The following is a 13,703-nucleotide window of genomic DNA, read 5'->3' on the forward strand; positions in this document are numbered from 1 at the left end:
CATAACTTTTATAATTGTGATTGCTGGGAATGTAATTATTAAATCCAGAGATCTCATCACCATGTCTGAATGAATATATTAGACTGCCAACTTTAAATATTTTTAGTTTTATAATATCTTGCCAACAAATTCACTTTCTGTAAATATGGACAAAAACCTCACAGACTACTGTGAGTTATAAAACCTGAAAAGACTTCTAGGATTACTTGTAGCTTAAATCTAGATTTTTCTAATTCTGACTTCAAAGGCTTTCATGGATTATAGAAAACTGTTTTTAATCAAACCACCAAATCTCACTTATTGAGAGATTTATCCACCATTATCAGAACACTCAGGATTTACCCCAATTATTTTAAAATATAAGTGTTTCCTTAAAATTAGTTTTAAGTAATTCTGTAGTGCCATAATTAGCATGGATCCTCAAAACACAGATTAAATACTTAATGTAGCATGCTGGCTGCAAAAGATCACTGATCATCACCTAATGCAAACTACTCATCTGAACCTTGAAAAGGGAGCTCAGAGGAAAGGTTTGCCCTAGCATTCTCTGGGCATTAGCTTAGGTGAAAGATGAAATTATAAACATCTGTAGGGAGCATCAGTTTAAGAAATATTGCTTTTAAACACCATCTACACCAGAACTGCCATTCTTTGGAGGTGGATTGGTAACTTTTGTTATTTGTCAAATGAACTAAGTTTGTTACCAGCTAAAAGTCCTTCTTGGAAGATACATCTTGGCATCTTCAAGTTATTCATTCTGTAACATCAAAATTCCAAAGTGAGATGTCCCCATGTCTTCCCCACAACAGAAAGGCTAACACACAGGTAGCAGAATTCTCCAGGAAATAATAGAAAAGCAACAGATTAGTCATTTTGACTGGGTTTTCCTCTTTTAAGTAAAATATAGGTATGTTTTGAAACCAGCACCTCTTCCAAAATGTCAGTTCCAAACACTGACTTTTCTGCTTTTCCTAGTTTTTTCACTTCCCCATACCTCAATCCATGTAAAAGATTTTGAATCAGTTGAGGTCACTGCAAAACTGCTTTTCAGCAAAAGACAGCTGCCTGCAAATTTTTTGTGGCTCTTTACCAAATCACACATCAGCTTCATAGTGTTTCTCATTTTCTGTCCCAACACAACTGCTTGCACAGTTCAGTAGAGAGAGATCATTCTGTGTATATTTCCTTGTACAGAGAATTTTATTTTATATCCAGTAAAGAAAGTGCTGGCAGATGATTTTAAATGGCAATCCAAATAAACCTCATCAGATTCTGTTTGGTTGTGTTTGTGCTCACCCACACCTCTTCTCCTTGTAAACAGAGAAGGAGCAATGCAATCTGGTTCAGGTAACGTCAGCCAGTCACTCTGAGCTAACTCCAGATGGTATTTCTTCTACTAGAAGTAGACTGATATTGATTCAGTGCCCCACAGGATCAACAATTAATCCAAAAGAAATACTTTCTAGGGGAGGAAAGAGTAGAATACTTATTTGACAGAGGTCTGAGGCCAGGGTGGATAGGCCAATTCAGCTTCTTGTGCAGTCAAAACTCCTCTGTTTCAGTTTTGCAGCCTCTGCAGCGGACATGATAGTTACTCACTGCAACTATTTTACAGGTCCACTCTGAGATTAATCAGTAACTGCAAAGTCCTTTGAAGATCAAAATAACCATGAGAAAACTAGGGGCCAGGACGACAAACAGACCTTTCCAAATACAGTGTTGTAGCTGAATGTATATCTGCTGAACCTGGTGGCATTTTTATCTTCCGCCCCAAATCCATTTCAAGGAGCCCAAGCAATTATTATCATGTAACAGTGGCACTGAGATCAATGGCATTACAGAGCTGAATTTGTGGAAATTTGTTAAAGGATGAAAAATCCTGGAGAAGTCCTGTAAAATTATGCACAAATCCTATTCTATCAATGTTGTCTTGCCCTTACAGACACAACGTGAAGTCTTAAGTTTTTTGAGCTTGTGTTTTATGATCTCTCCCTGCCTGGACTCAAAGCAGTAATTTATGCAGCCTTCTTTGTCTGGGGCTTGCAGGATGCCTCGTTGTATGCTGCCCCATCATCTAACAAGAGCCTACATGTGACAATGTTGCACAACAGTACACAAGAGGTGGCAAGCTGACTAGCAAGTCATCATCCAAAATGCGTGGAGTGTTATGCCACCAAACAGACACTGAGGAGCTCAGCCTGCCTGTTCTGCATTGTGAATGCACAGGTTTGCAGTTTTCAATACCAGTAAAGACACAGCAGCAGGTGAGAACTGTTTGCTGCTTGGACTGACTCACAGCTGCAGCATTGGATACCACATTGGAAACCCAAACGAGGAAGGCCTGCCGTGAAGATAGCACCCAAAAAGCATTTGTGGATGGATCCTTGAAGCAATGTAGAACCCTCTCTTTGCTCCTTGCTCCTGTGACTCAGTGCTGCTCAACATCCTTCCAGGAGTATTCCTCACAGCTCCCTTGGCCCGTCACATTCATTAACTGACCAAGAGTCGTGCTCTAAGTAACAAGCTTCCTCTTTTCCACAGCAATACCTTTCAAACTTAATAGTACAACACACATAACACATGCAGCTATGCCTCCCATCCACGTTTCCTTTTCCCTCCCTTTTGATTTAACGAGGCTGAGCCCAGCACCTTTTGTCATATGGGATCTGATCCCTGGGGATTAAAGATCTCAGAGGAAAGAGAAGGAAAGGAGTATTTTTAACTTTAGTCCTCTGGCATCACACTTATAACTGTAATGAAATTTTTGGCTGTAGAGTAACAGGGCAGTGTTTTAATTTAGAACATTAGTCACACAGTTTAGGTGACAGAACAGTGAGAAAATTGTATTTTGCAGAAGAAATGAGGGGATTAGACAACTGCTACCAGTGAAATAAATTCTAGCTATTATTTCCAGATATCAGATTTAACACAGGAAAGGGAATCCTTGACCAATCATAGGGAAACTATTTTATCACTGTATCCCTGTAAAATAAAAAAGGTTTCTTGCTGCAATTAAATTCCCCATCTCAAAGCCTAACCAAACTGCATTACATTGGCAATGTAAGGAAACTGATCTCTGATTATCCATGACAATAATTTGGCTAATGGTAGCACTTTTAGGAGCCCTCCTGCAAACAGTTTGCCAGCTGCTGACATGCCATATGCACTGAGAAAATTAGCCTAATTGCTTTGTCTGCAGCTGACATAATTCCCAGTTAGTATATGTGGGTTTGTGGAATATGTGTGTAATTTAGACTACGAGAATAGCTGTGAGTACAAGATATCTATTTGGCCAGGCTGACACCTGAGGCTCTTGCTCCTTCTGCAAACCAAGTCTGTTAACCTTGAGGCTGCTCTACTGCCCCAGCAAGACTCAGGCTGCATGTGATCTAAAGAGCCTGGACCTTTGTCACACTATGACCCATTTGGCAAAAGATCACATCGCCTCAGCAAAGGCCCTGCAACACAAATTCTGCACAGTGTTCACTCCTGATACCGTAGCAAGCCTGAAGGTGACCTTGCTTCCTTTTTCATTTACTCTCTATGAATTTATTATACAAGGTATTGGTATGCAGGAAACTGTTCCTATGCACTAAGGAACACAAGAGCTTTATTAGCATTTTTCAAATAACAATCTGTGTTGTAACACAGGACTTAGCAAAGAAATATAGAGAACAACATATACCATGTCCAGTATGTATTTTCTTGGTGAACAAATAAGCAATTATTGAATATTTTGAAAGCATTACAAATGTTACAAGAGACCCTACAAGACCAGTGAATTTTCATTCAAGGGATGCAGACTACTAATTGTGAATGGTCCCAATCTCCCTTCAGATAGAGGATCTCTGTAAGAAGGGGTTCTGTCTTTTGACATTGTGCAAACCTTCTTCTTCTGACCTCTTCATTCAGCCAGTGACTCAGTCTGATATCAGAGGGCAAACACTTACCTGATGAGATTGAAAGCTGAAGTCCAGACCTGCTGTGATAATTAAAGATCATCAAGTGCTTTTTCTAAGTGGAGGTTTGTTTCCTGGCTAAATTGCACTTCAGGTAATGGCACTCTTAAATCACCTTAAATCACCTCCCTGGCTCAAACCGAAGAGTTTCATCACAGGCATAGTTTCAACTGGAGAGAGACACCTTCACTTTCTCTTCTGCTGGGATCATCAGCATATTCAGCCTTACACAATGCAGAATTTCTCCTCAAAGGCTGCAGAATTTCAAGCCACTTGGCTCCAGTCCCGTTTCACAGCTTGTGTATTAATTAATAAGACACTGTTACTCAGGCCAGACACTGAAGGGTTGGGGTTGGCACTGTGGTGATCCAAAGCTGCATGATCTGCAGGAAAGTTGAGTCAGGCTCTGAATTTCAGGCAACCAGGGAGATAATTTTTTTCTTCTTAAACAGACAGGAAATGGTGCTGTAATGACTACCTTAAACTAACTTAGAAGGCTTCAGAGACAAAGTGCATGCCAGAATAAGGTCAGATGATTAGCCCTAACTTGCTGCCACTAGCTGCAAAGTATTCTGGTAAGAAGGAAGGGTGTGATTTAATCTCACAGTCATTCACTGGGTTGCTACAGAGGCCCCCAGTAGCAGTGTTACAAGCAGTGTGAAGGTCTGGAGAGTTATTTCCCATACTCACTTTGATAAAACACAGGATGGTGTCTGTAGCAGGCTCTGCCATCAACAGCAGCAGGCTGCTATAAGACGCCAGGGTGTTTAACTCCCTGTTGCTTGACACAACAGGGATGCTGGGACTCTGAGGTTTTTTATGGTCTCCAGCCATAAGCACAGTGCAATTGCTCAAAGTCATCCCTACTCCTTTGCCACCAGACTGTCTCTGTTCATCTTGATTCCTGACCTTTATCTGGTATCTTTTTTTGTCTTCCTTGCCAATCTTCTGCTATGACATACTTTCTCCTGAACAGCCCAAGGATTTTGTGCTTCTGGTCCTCCTCTGCTATGTCCCACATCTACTTCATTTCATCTCTCAACATTAAGTCTTCCATCAGCCACACTAAATTTATCCTGGATATTAGCATGGGAAGCACTTCAAAACACAGGGCAACGCATCCACTTCTACAAAGACGGGTCCAGAGAATGCTCACAGCAATAAGTGTGGTGTTCCAGTATGAACAGCAGAGAACAATTGCATTGACATCCATAGAGACAATGAGTCCTAGTCATCCTCTTGTGGCAGAAAGCAAGTCGACCTAGTCCTGGAGCTGGTGTCCAGGACCTCTTCAGACAGACCTTACAGTAGCTTGCCTGGAATTGCAGATGTGGAAATAACAGCCCTTTGTGTTGAACTTCATGACCAGCGCTAGATACATGGGACACATAAAGGCCCTCCCAGCTGCCCCACTGATACATAAAAACTACAACCAACCATCACTCTATGCCTGCTCTTAAGATCTAATGATGAGTTATTAATCTAGGAGGAGTTTGTCGGCAAAAAGCTGAAAGTCTCACCACTGACTTTTAGCAACCAAAGTGAATAGCACTTTCTAAACAATTTTGTGCCAGATTAAATAAATCTAAGCAATCTGTCTTTTCAATGTCACCTTCTTTCTTTGTAGTTGACTACTCTTACTATCCTGCCTCATGAAGCCCAGACAAAAGGATCACAGAATCACAGAGTACACTGAGCTGAAAGGGACCCACAAGGATCATCAAGTCCTCAGCAGGATCATCCTCAAGAGTCATACCAGGTGCGGAAGAGTATTTTCCAAGAAAATGCAGAATTACTCCATTTGATCCTGCTCTCCCCATGCCACAAAATGACTTCATTTGCCAGTAGTCTGGAGTCCTTTGGGCGCAAAATCTCTGAAGGAAAGTCTGATCAGTCTGCCATGGAAAACACACAGGTCATACGTCAAAATATCGTGGGGGAATGTGACCTCAGCAGGAGAGAGCAGTGCTACTCATTTTATAAGAGCCACATCAGATCACCTCATGTAAACAAAGCCAGCAAGGGTTTTCAGAAGGCAAACATACCTGTATTCACTTCATGTGGGATGCAGGTGTTTTCCACCAAAGCTATACATGCAGGATCTTCTATTATTTGGTGGAAGGGAACTAAATCCAAATGGTGTTCCAACTTTGAGATGCAGTATTTGTTTCATCTTGTCCCAAGTAACATTGCTTTCTGATTTATGTCCCATATATTAAATAATTTACAACCAAGGGACCTGCTGGGCTGGCTGACACTCATCTTTTTGCCAGGCTCATAGCACAGAATATTTGAGGTTTTTTTTATTTGTATTAGTTTGAAGAGAAAAGGATTTGATCCAGTTAAAGAAGTGGTGTGGTTCCCTGCCTGAGCTTTCATTTGTTTGGGTATTTTTTGTTGTTGTTTTTTTCTTGTAATTAGGGATACACAGTTTATATGCCTTTAATCACAGCATATGCACTCTGTAATTACTCTGTAAATACATGCATATGAATTGTTTATATGTGTGGAGGTGGGAGAGCAAGAAAGTAGAGGTAATTATGTGTATAGGGAAACGTAATGATTAATTATCTGGAGTACATAATCTTACCAAGAGGCTTGATAAAGTGCAAGCGCAACTGTCTCTCCTGTGTGTTAATTACTTACAGAGAGTTTGATCCAGCTGTTTCTACTCATGGAAATTCCCATTCCAGTCTATCTGAAGGAGAGTCCATAGGCTGAAACCTGTGAGTGCTTTCCCTGAGCAAACAATCACGTCCATATACACTCACCCTAAAATGCGTGAAGCTGCCATTAGGTCATGAGGCTGGTTACGCATTTAGCCCTGTTTAACCTTTCAGCCTTGCACCAAGGAAGAAATGAGATGGGTTATCACTGCAGTTCATCAGATACAGGGGAGACATAGAGATCTGTGCACAGTTGGAAAGATCTAACCCAGGATGCCTGAGTAAGCACAACATTTGTCATTGGTCTCTGTAACAACCAGGTACATTAAAGAAATTTGCTTTTTGCATCAATGACAGAGGGGACTGAGCCAGATTTTCACACCCTTCATCAAAGCAGTTTTCCAAAAGAACTCCACAGACAGAGAGCTGCTTGTAGGAAAAGCCTGCTTTTTTCTTCCAGAGTTCAATGTATTAGCAAATAGTACTTTGCCAAAAAATTGCAGCATGACTTAAGTTTGGAGATTTTCAAGGGAAATGCCACTGTGTTGATGAACCAGGCACCATTTCCCTGAGGACCTGTTGGCCAGTCAAGCATTATGACTTGTCATGGTGTGGCGGTGCTGCTTTGCATCAGGGAGCAGAGAAGAAGCAGACAAAGAACACCTAAACCCCTTGACTCTAATAAGTTTGTGCCAGCCAGGCATGGCATGGTGATACCAAACTGTCATATATGATTTCTTACTACACATACAAACTACTACAGATCTTTCATTTTGGCTTAGCTAATTTTAGCACAAGTTTTTCTTTTCTAGTGTTGTGAAAAACACATTTAATGAGTTTATTATTATTATAGAGCCTCAAGTTAGGCTCTCAAGCAGCAGTACCTTTCTCATCCTTGCTGTCTCCAGAGGCCTTGCTTTGCCACCAGTTGTGATGACAAGCAGAGTTGATACAAGCATGCTCTGTTGTGAGCAGGGAAAGTCCCAGATTAGATCATCACCTTCATATCTCCTGCTTCTGATTTTGGGGTCAATAAATGCCCATTCATGATGACTTCTTTCTCCTTTCACTACAGGCTTCCTCTCCAGATCTCCTCTCCAGAGGTACTGGTCCCAATACACTTGCAATACATCATAGTAAGCCTGACCTGTCTGCATGCACATTTCTCACAATTCTCTGTTTTCCCTCTTAGCGACCAAGTCCATCTGTCATTTCTTGCATGAACAGACTACATGAGAAAGTACATTTTGAAAGTTCCCTTTGGTTATTGCAAACCTGGATCTGTGGAGATGCAAGTATGAACAGCAGATCTTTTCCTAATGCTCTGTTCCTAGATAAGTCATCCAACATTCCAAGGAAGTTAAATGGCCTAGCAGCAAAAAAATTGTAATGGGGCTCGTCTTGCTCAAGGACAGATGTAAGAACTTAAATGCTGTACCAGGGGCATGCTTCTGCATTGCTGCTTCACTGCAACAGTCTGGTTCAGGAAATGGGATATAAATACCCAGCTTTCTAATATCAGTTTGGATATGAGTGGTTTTTATGGAGATGTTATTGCTTACTTTGCCTGACTGAATGCAGTTCTGATTTTACAGGGAGCTTATTTCACTGGATTGCAATTATCCCATTTTGTTGAGTATACCACTCCATTTCTTTCTTAGAACATTCCAACCCGTGTCCTTACAGCTCATGTACCAGGACACAGTGTAATCATTGTCTGCTTAAAGTCGTCTTGACATAAAACTGAGATAAAAATTTTTTGTTTTTATTACAAACCCAAACATTAGTTAATTCCAGTCCAGAGATTAATGGAGTTAATGTTTATAAAACAGCATCAGGTTAATTACATCTGAAGCTACATTGATCCTTATAATTTCATTAAACTTCTAAATGAAAAGGAACACTTCAATGTCTCAGTCAAGCTGTATTGCAATATTGCCCTATCTTTTAATAATTTCAGATCTTTCTTGTAGCAGAGAATAGGTAGGAAGTTATACTCTAAGGTTTCTGCAGTTCTTAGTTTCTCTTCATTGCATTGAGGGTAGTCTCTTTTTAAATGTTTCTTCCTTTTTTACAATCCATCCTGTAAGTCAATGATATGAATATTGGGAACATCAATAATTATTAAAAATTTGAGAGCAATGCTAGTTCCCTTTTTCACAGTGTTAGAGAATTCATTTATCTTATGGTGTTGGTAGCATTCAGAACAATCTCAATCAATAGGCAGAAACTAATTTCACAGCTCTGATCCCTGCACAGCCAGATTGCCTCAGCTGCAGTGACACCTATCAAAACAGTGTGAGGTCCAATCCTCAATCAAATGCTGTTTCGATGAAATCAAGCAGAGCACAACTTCTTCATGCTGCCACTTCCAAAAAGAGCTACAGGAATAGGCACATCTCTGAAAAAAACCAGTTCTGTTGATACCAGACTCAATGTAAATCACTGAACTTTATCTCAGCCTTGGCTGTGTTGAAAAAAAAAAAACTGCTGTAATTTCATGGTTTGATGTGAAAGTTGATGGCTCCATTACCTCACTCGTGCTAAGTACATGTCTTGACGCTGCAAGGAACTGGGCCGCAGTAACTACCACATGCAAAATGCCCAAATGCCTATGAAACAGACTATCTAAATAGTGTTACAGACAAATATAGAGTAAATTTTGCTTTATTTTTCTATAAAAAAGTAGCTAAGTGCAATCCTTGCAAAATAGATGATAATTCACAATATCTCTGCCATGATTTAAGCTACAGGACTCAAACACAGTACAATTGCTAAGGCTTTAGGTACGCAAGATAGCAGAAGTATTTCCAGAACATGGAAAATGCAAATAACTTCTACAAACATGAGATCTTCCAAATTAAATTTAACAAATGTAGCTTCATCAAGCACTTCCTTCCACTCCCAGAAGAGTACACCAGCTAAATATGCAGTGACTTGTCTCCTGATTTTCCAAGTTCCCCTTCCCCATCCAGAGAGCACAGGCAGATCAGCTCACAAAGTAAAGAGGTACTAGATAACAAAAGTCTTTCCAGTTTTTTGGGGCTATGCAGAATTGCATTGCACAAATCAAAGTATAGGCTTTAATTGTGTAAGCCCAAGTGAAATCTTGTTTAAAGAGACATTATAAGAGTTTCAACTTCTTGAATAATCAACAGAACCTTATTAATCACCCATAGGTAAAAAAGGACAAAATTACTTCAGTTAAGTTGATGTTGTGGCTTCCAGCATTAAAGGAGGTTCTTGATGCCTTCAAGGGTGAGTCCAAGGTACAGTGGTTCCTTACTGCTGTAATATTAACAATTAGCATAACTGTTTAAAGCAACTTGGGTTATTTGATGAATTCTGTGCCTCCATTTGATTAGCAATAACTCAATACATAATTCAAAAAATGTCAGGATCATTGATAGTACTGCAGAAATGTTGAGGACATCACAGTAGTCAGACTAGAAAAAAATAGAGACCTCTAATGTGGAAAACCATGAAGACTCTTCTCCCACAGCTCCATCAGTGGGCAAAAGGAATGCTGGTCAGTCCCATTTTTACAAAAATTGCCCATTAAGAAGCAACTGTAGCACGCCAATCTCTGGTGTAAAACCAATCTTTTCAGAGTTACACCACCCAATTCTGCACACACCTACTTCTCCTAGTTATGGATCACTGCTCCATGTGCAAAGGTCAAAACTAAGATTTGCCACTCCCATAATGTGGCATTTTACGTATTGTTATGCCATTTACTGATAAGGAAAGATAAATATTTTGAAAATTAACCAGAATCACAGTATTTTGCTGTCGAACCTAGTCTACTTCATGCCACCTTGTGGTTGGGCCACTGTCTTTAAAAGAACCAGAGAGTAAACATTTTACCCAGTCAGAATGGCAGCATCCTGCAGAAATCCTGCATCCTCTTTCCTCAAGTGTAAATGCTTACAGAAGGTGGGGATAACCAAGAACAGTGTCCAGCCTTATCACATCTCACAGTTCTGTGATATTTAGAAAGTGTTTGTATAAAATGCTCTTTTCCCACTGGTTTCAGTGGGTTTGCACTGATAAACACTAACCCACATCCTGGCCATCTGTTCAAAAGAGCAAAGCACAAGAGTTTCACGATGCATTTTAATCTGCTCTGTGATTGCATTGTATTGTTGAAACACTATAACCTGGAGGGAAAAAAAACATAAAATATAAAATATAAAAACATAGAATAGAAGGCAAATAAGCATTGCTGAGTAAGCATAACTCAATTAGAATATATATGAATATATAGAATATATTTTCAGTTCCTAAAAGCAACATCTTTTAATACAGAATTGCAAGAAATCCACCAATACCCAGTGCAAAATATTTGTGATCACTCTCACTATTGAATAAATTAAAGGTACTAACAGATCAAGGAACAAATATTGTAATACAAAAAATTACATCAAGGAAGGAGAAGCCAGAAGCCTATTAAATAGAAATTATTAGAAGCACAGTTTCAAACTTAAGCACTGTTTAACAGAAAATTTTTCCTGTTTTGGAAAAATGTATAGATATTGGAATAGCTTGCTCAGGAAGTGATGGAGTCCCCATGCCTGGAGGTGTTTAAGAGGCATCTGGATCTGGTGCTGGGTGATGTGGTTTAGTGGTTCAGGGCTTACAGGGTCAGTGCCAGGTGAACGACTGGACTGAATAATCTTAGAGGTCTCTTCCAACTTTGATTCTGTAGTCACAGCTTACTTTGGGATCCTTGCTGTCATTTCAATTTCTTTCATTCAGCTATAAAGCATCCTTTGACTTTGGTGGGCTTTGAATCAAGACTCACAAGCTGCAGGCACTGTAATTAAATGCCTCCACTTTATAACTGGCATGACTATTAGTGGATCAAATGAAGTTAAGTCTGCAGAGCGTGTCTGCAGTAAAACAAGTCTGGAGCAGATCTTAGACTTACCACAAAGCATCTCTGCAGTAGAAAAAATCCGTGGCTTTTTCTGTGATAAAAATCACTATAGATATTCATGATGTTGCACTTTTTCAGAATGTGAGTAACTGTGATAATGACTGGACTAAGGCCTTGATTTAGTATTGCCCTCTGTTATTATTCTATTACAAAGGTATCAGCACCAGGACACAGGAGATTTATGCATTGCCAGCCTGGATTCTGGGGAGGGGAAATGAGACAGACTGGGGCAGTTGTTGGTGCTTTTGGCAAAGGCAGTACTTCATTACTGGAAATCAGCATCAATGAAACTCTGCAGTTAGGGCCTGTGTAGTTTGAGGAGATTCACCCTGGACCTCTTTCACAACAAATCCCATCTGCTTTAGCAGTATAAGTGGAGAGAAACTTACTGCAGCATTTCATCTCTTGTGTTTGGTACTCTGCTCTGCAGCCAGCACCCTGCGCTAGGTAACACTTAAAGCAGAAGATGCCTAAATGAGTTTTTGAGCTGTTTATGGGGTGCTGGAGAAAAAAAAAATCAAAGCATCTACTACAAGCTGTTGTTAAACATCTTACTGCAACCTACTCAGATTTGTCTTTCAGTGAAAACTTAAATAACAATTGTTAATGTACTTTCTGGAGTGACAGCCACACTCTGCATGAACGTCACGCCCCACAGGTGCTCAGCAATGCAGTGCACTACGCATGTAGAGGTGGAAGGCTCTGTGAACAAAGTGAAAACACCACAGAAGCAGGAGCAGCCTTTGAGAACAAAACATCTGTTACAGAAAAATATGCAAAGCCATGGAAATTTCAGTTGAAATGAGGTGGGTGAGCAATCACAGGAGCCACAACAACCAAGTAGCAGAGCAACCGATCAGTGTCCACCCCCTCTTGGCTGAGCTTTGGTTGTCAATTCCCTGCTGTCTTCCCCAGCCGGTGGTTTGCTTCCCACATGGATGAGTAATCCAGCTTCAGTTGGGTTGGAGAGGTTGCCCAGCCCAGCACTCCTAATTCTGGTAGCTAAGGTAGTGCTTTGACCTGCAGGAGCAAAATATCTAGAGCCCACTTGCTGAGGAGAAGGATTCCATTGCATGGGGTAAAGAAATTATGGAAACTTCATATGGAAATACACCATGGACAGGAACCTAGCACCAATCTTTAAAAATAGGCTGTATCTCAGGTTTATTTTCTACCTTAGAGGAAGGATATTTGTGTGAATTATAGTGTGTCCACACTTGAATGCAACATTCTATGTGCAACTGCCAATATTTAGAAAATATTTAATTATTCTTTAACTTCTCGCCTTTTTTTATGTTCCTTTGCACAACAGTTGCTGCCTAAGCAAAAAGCTAGTTTGGGAGTTTTTAAATGTTCTTTGGGGGAAGAGTCTCCAAAGCAACATTCATGTGACCAAATTACTAGAACTGCCTGACAATCTTTGAATTCATGCCATTTCAATTAAAAAGGTTTAAAAAAACCATCGTTTTCACAGGAGCCTTGTTCATTGTAGCCATTAGACAAAGACAGCATCCACCATGTTAATTAAATAGGAGAGAGGGGAAAAGAAAAAGTAGAATTTAGAAGCTAATTAGCATAACATAGCTAATGGGTAAAAGAACCCCTAGAAATACAAGACAGGAGAAAAGTAGGTTTTACTAAAGACAGGATGAATGGTAACATTTTATTCCCTGCTAAAAACACTTTTTTGACCATTATCATATTTAACCCTTTTCAAAAGTGAAATGTAAGTACAGATTTTTCTATTTCTTCATGGACTTAGAGGATTTTGGGGGAAAGATGAATGGGAGCTGCTAAGAGAGCTCTGTAAGAAGCGACAATTTAATAAATTTAAAAAGAAGAAGAAAAGCCTTTACATGCAAAATAAACAAATCTTACTGTTCTTACATACATACATAATTCAGCAACATGAGATTGCTGTTTGACCAAGGACCCTGGCTGGTTGGCTACCCTCTACATGCAGGTGTGTTATGAGGGACTGTCCCAAACCTACCCTCAAACACTTTGTGTCATCAGGGCACAGAACCCCAAGGTGATGCCTCCTGGGAAGCTGCGCTGCACCTTTAGTGGGATTGGCATTGGTTTAAGCAACTGGTCTAACTGTTTGACTGAAAAGAGGCTGAGGGCCCTTTCTTCACA

The sequence above is a fragment of the Pyrgilauda ruficollis genome, unplaced genomic scaffold, assembly GCF_017590135.1.
Source record: "Pyrgilauda ruficollis isolate IOZ18807 unplaced genomic scaffold, ASM1759013v1 scaffold76, whole genome shotgun sequence".
Classification (NCBI taxonomy): domain Eukaryota; kingdom Metazoa; phylum Chordata; class Aves; order Passeriformes; family Passeridae; genus Pyrgilauda; species Pyrgilauda ruficollis.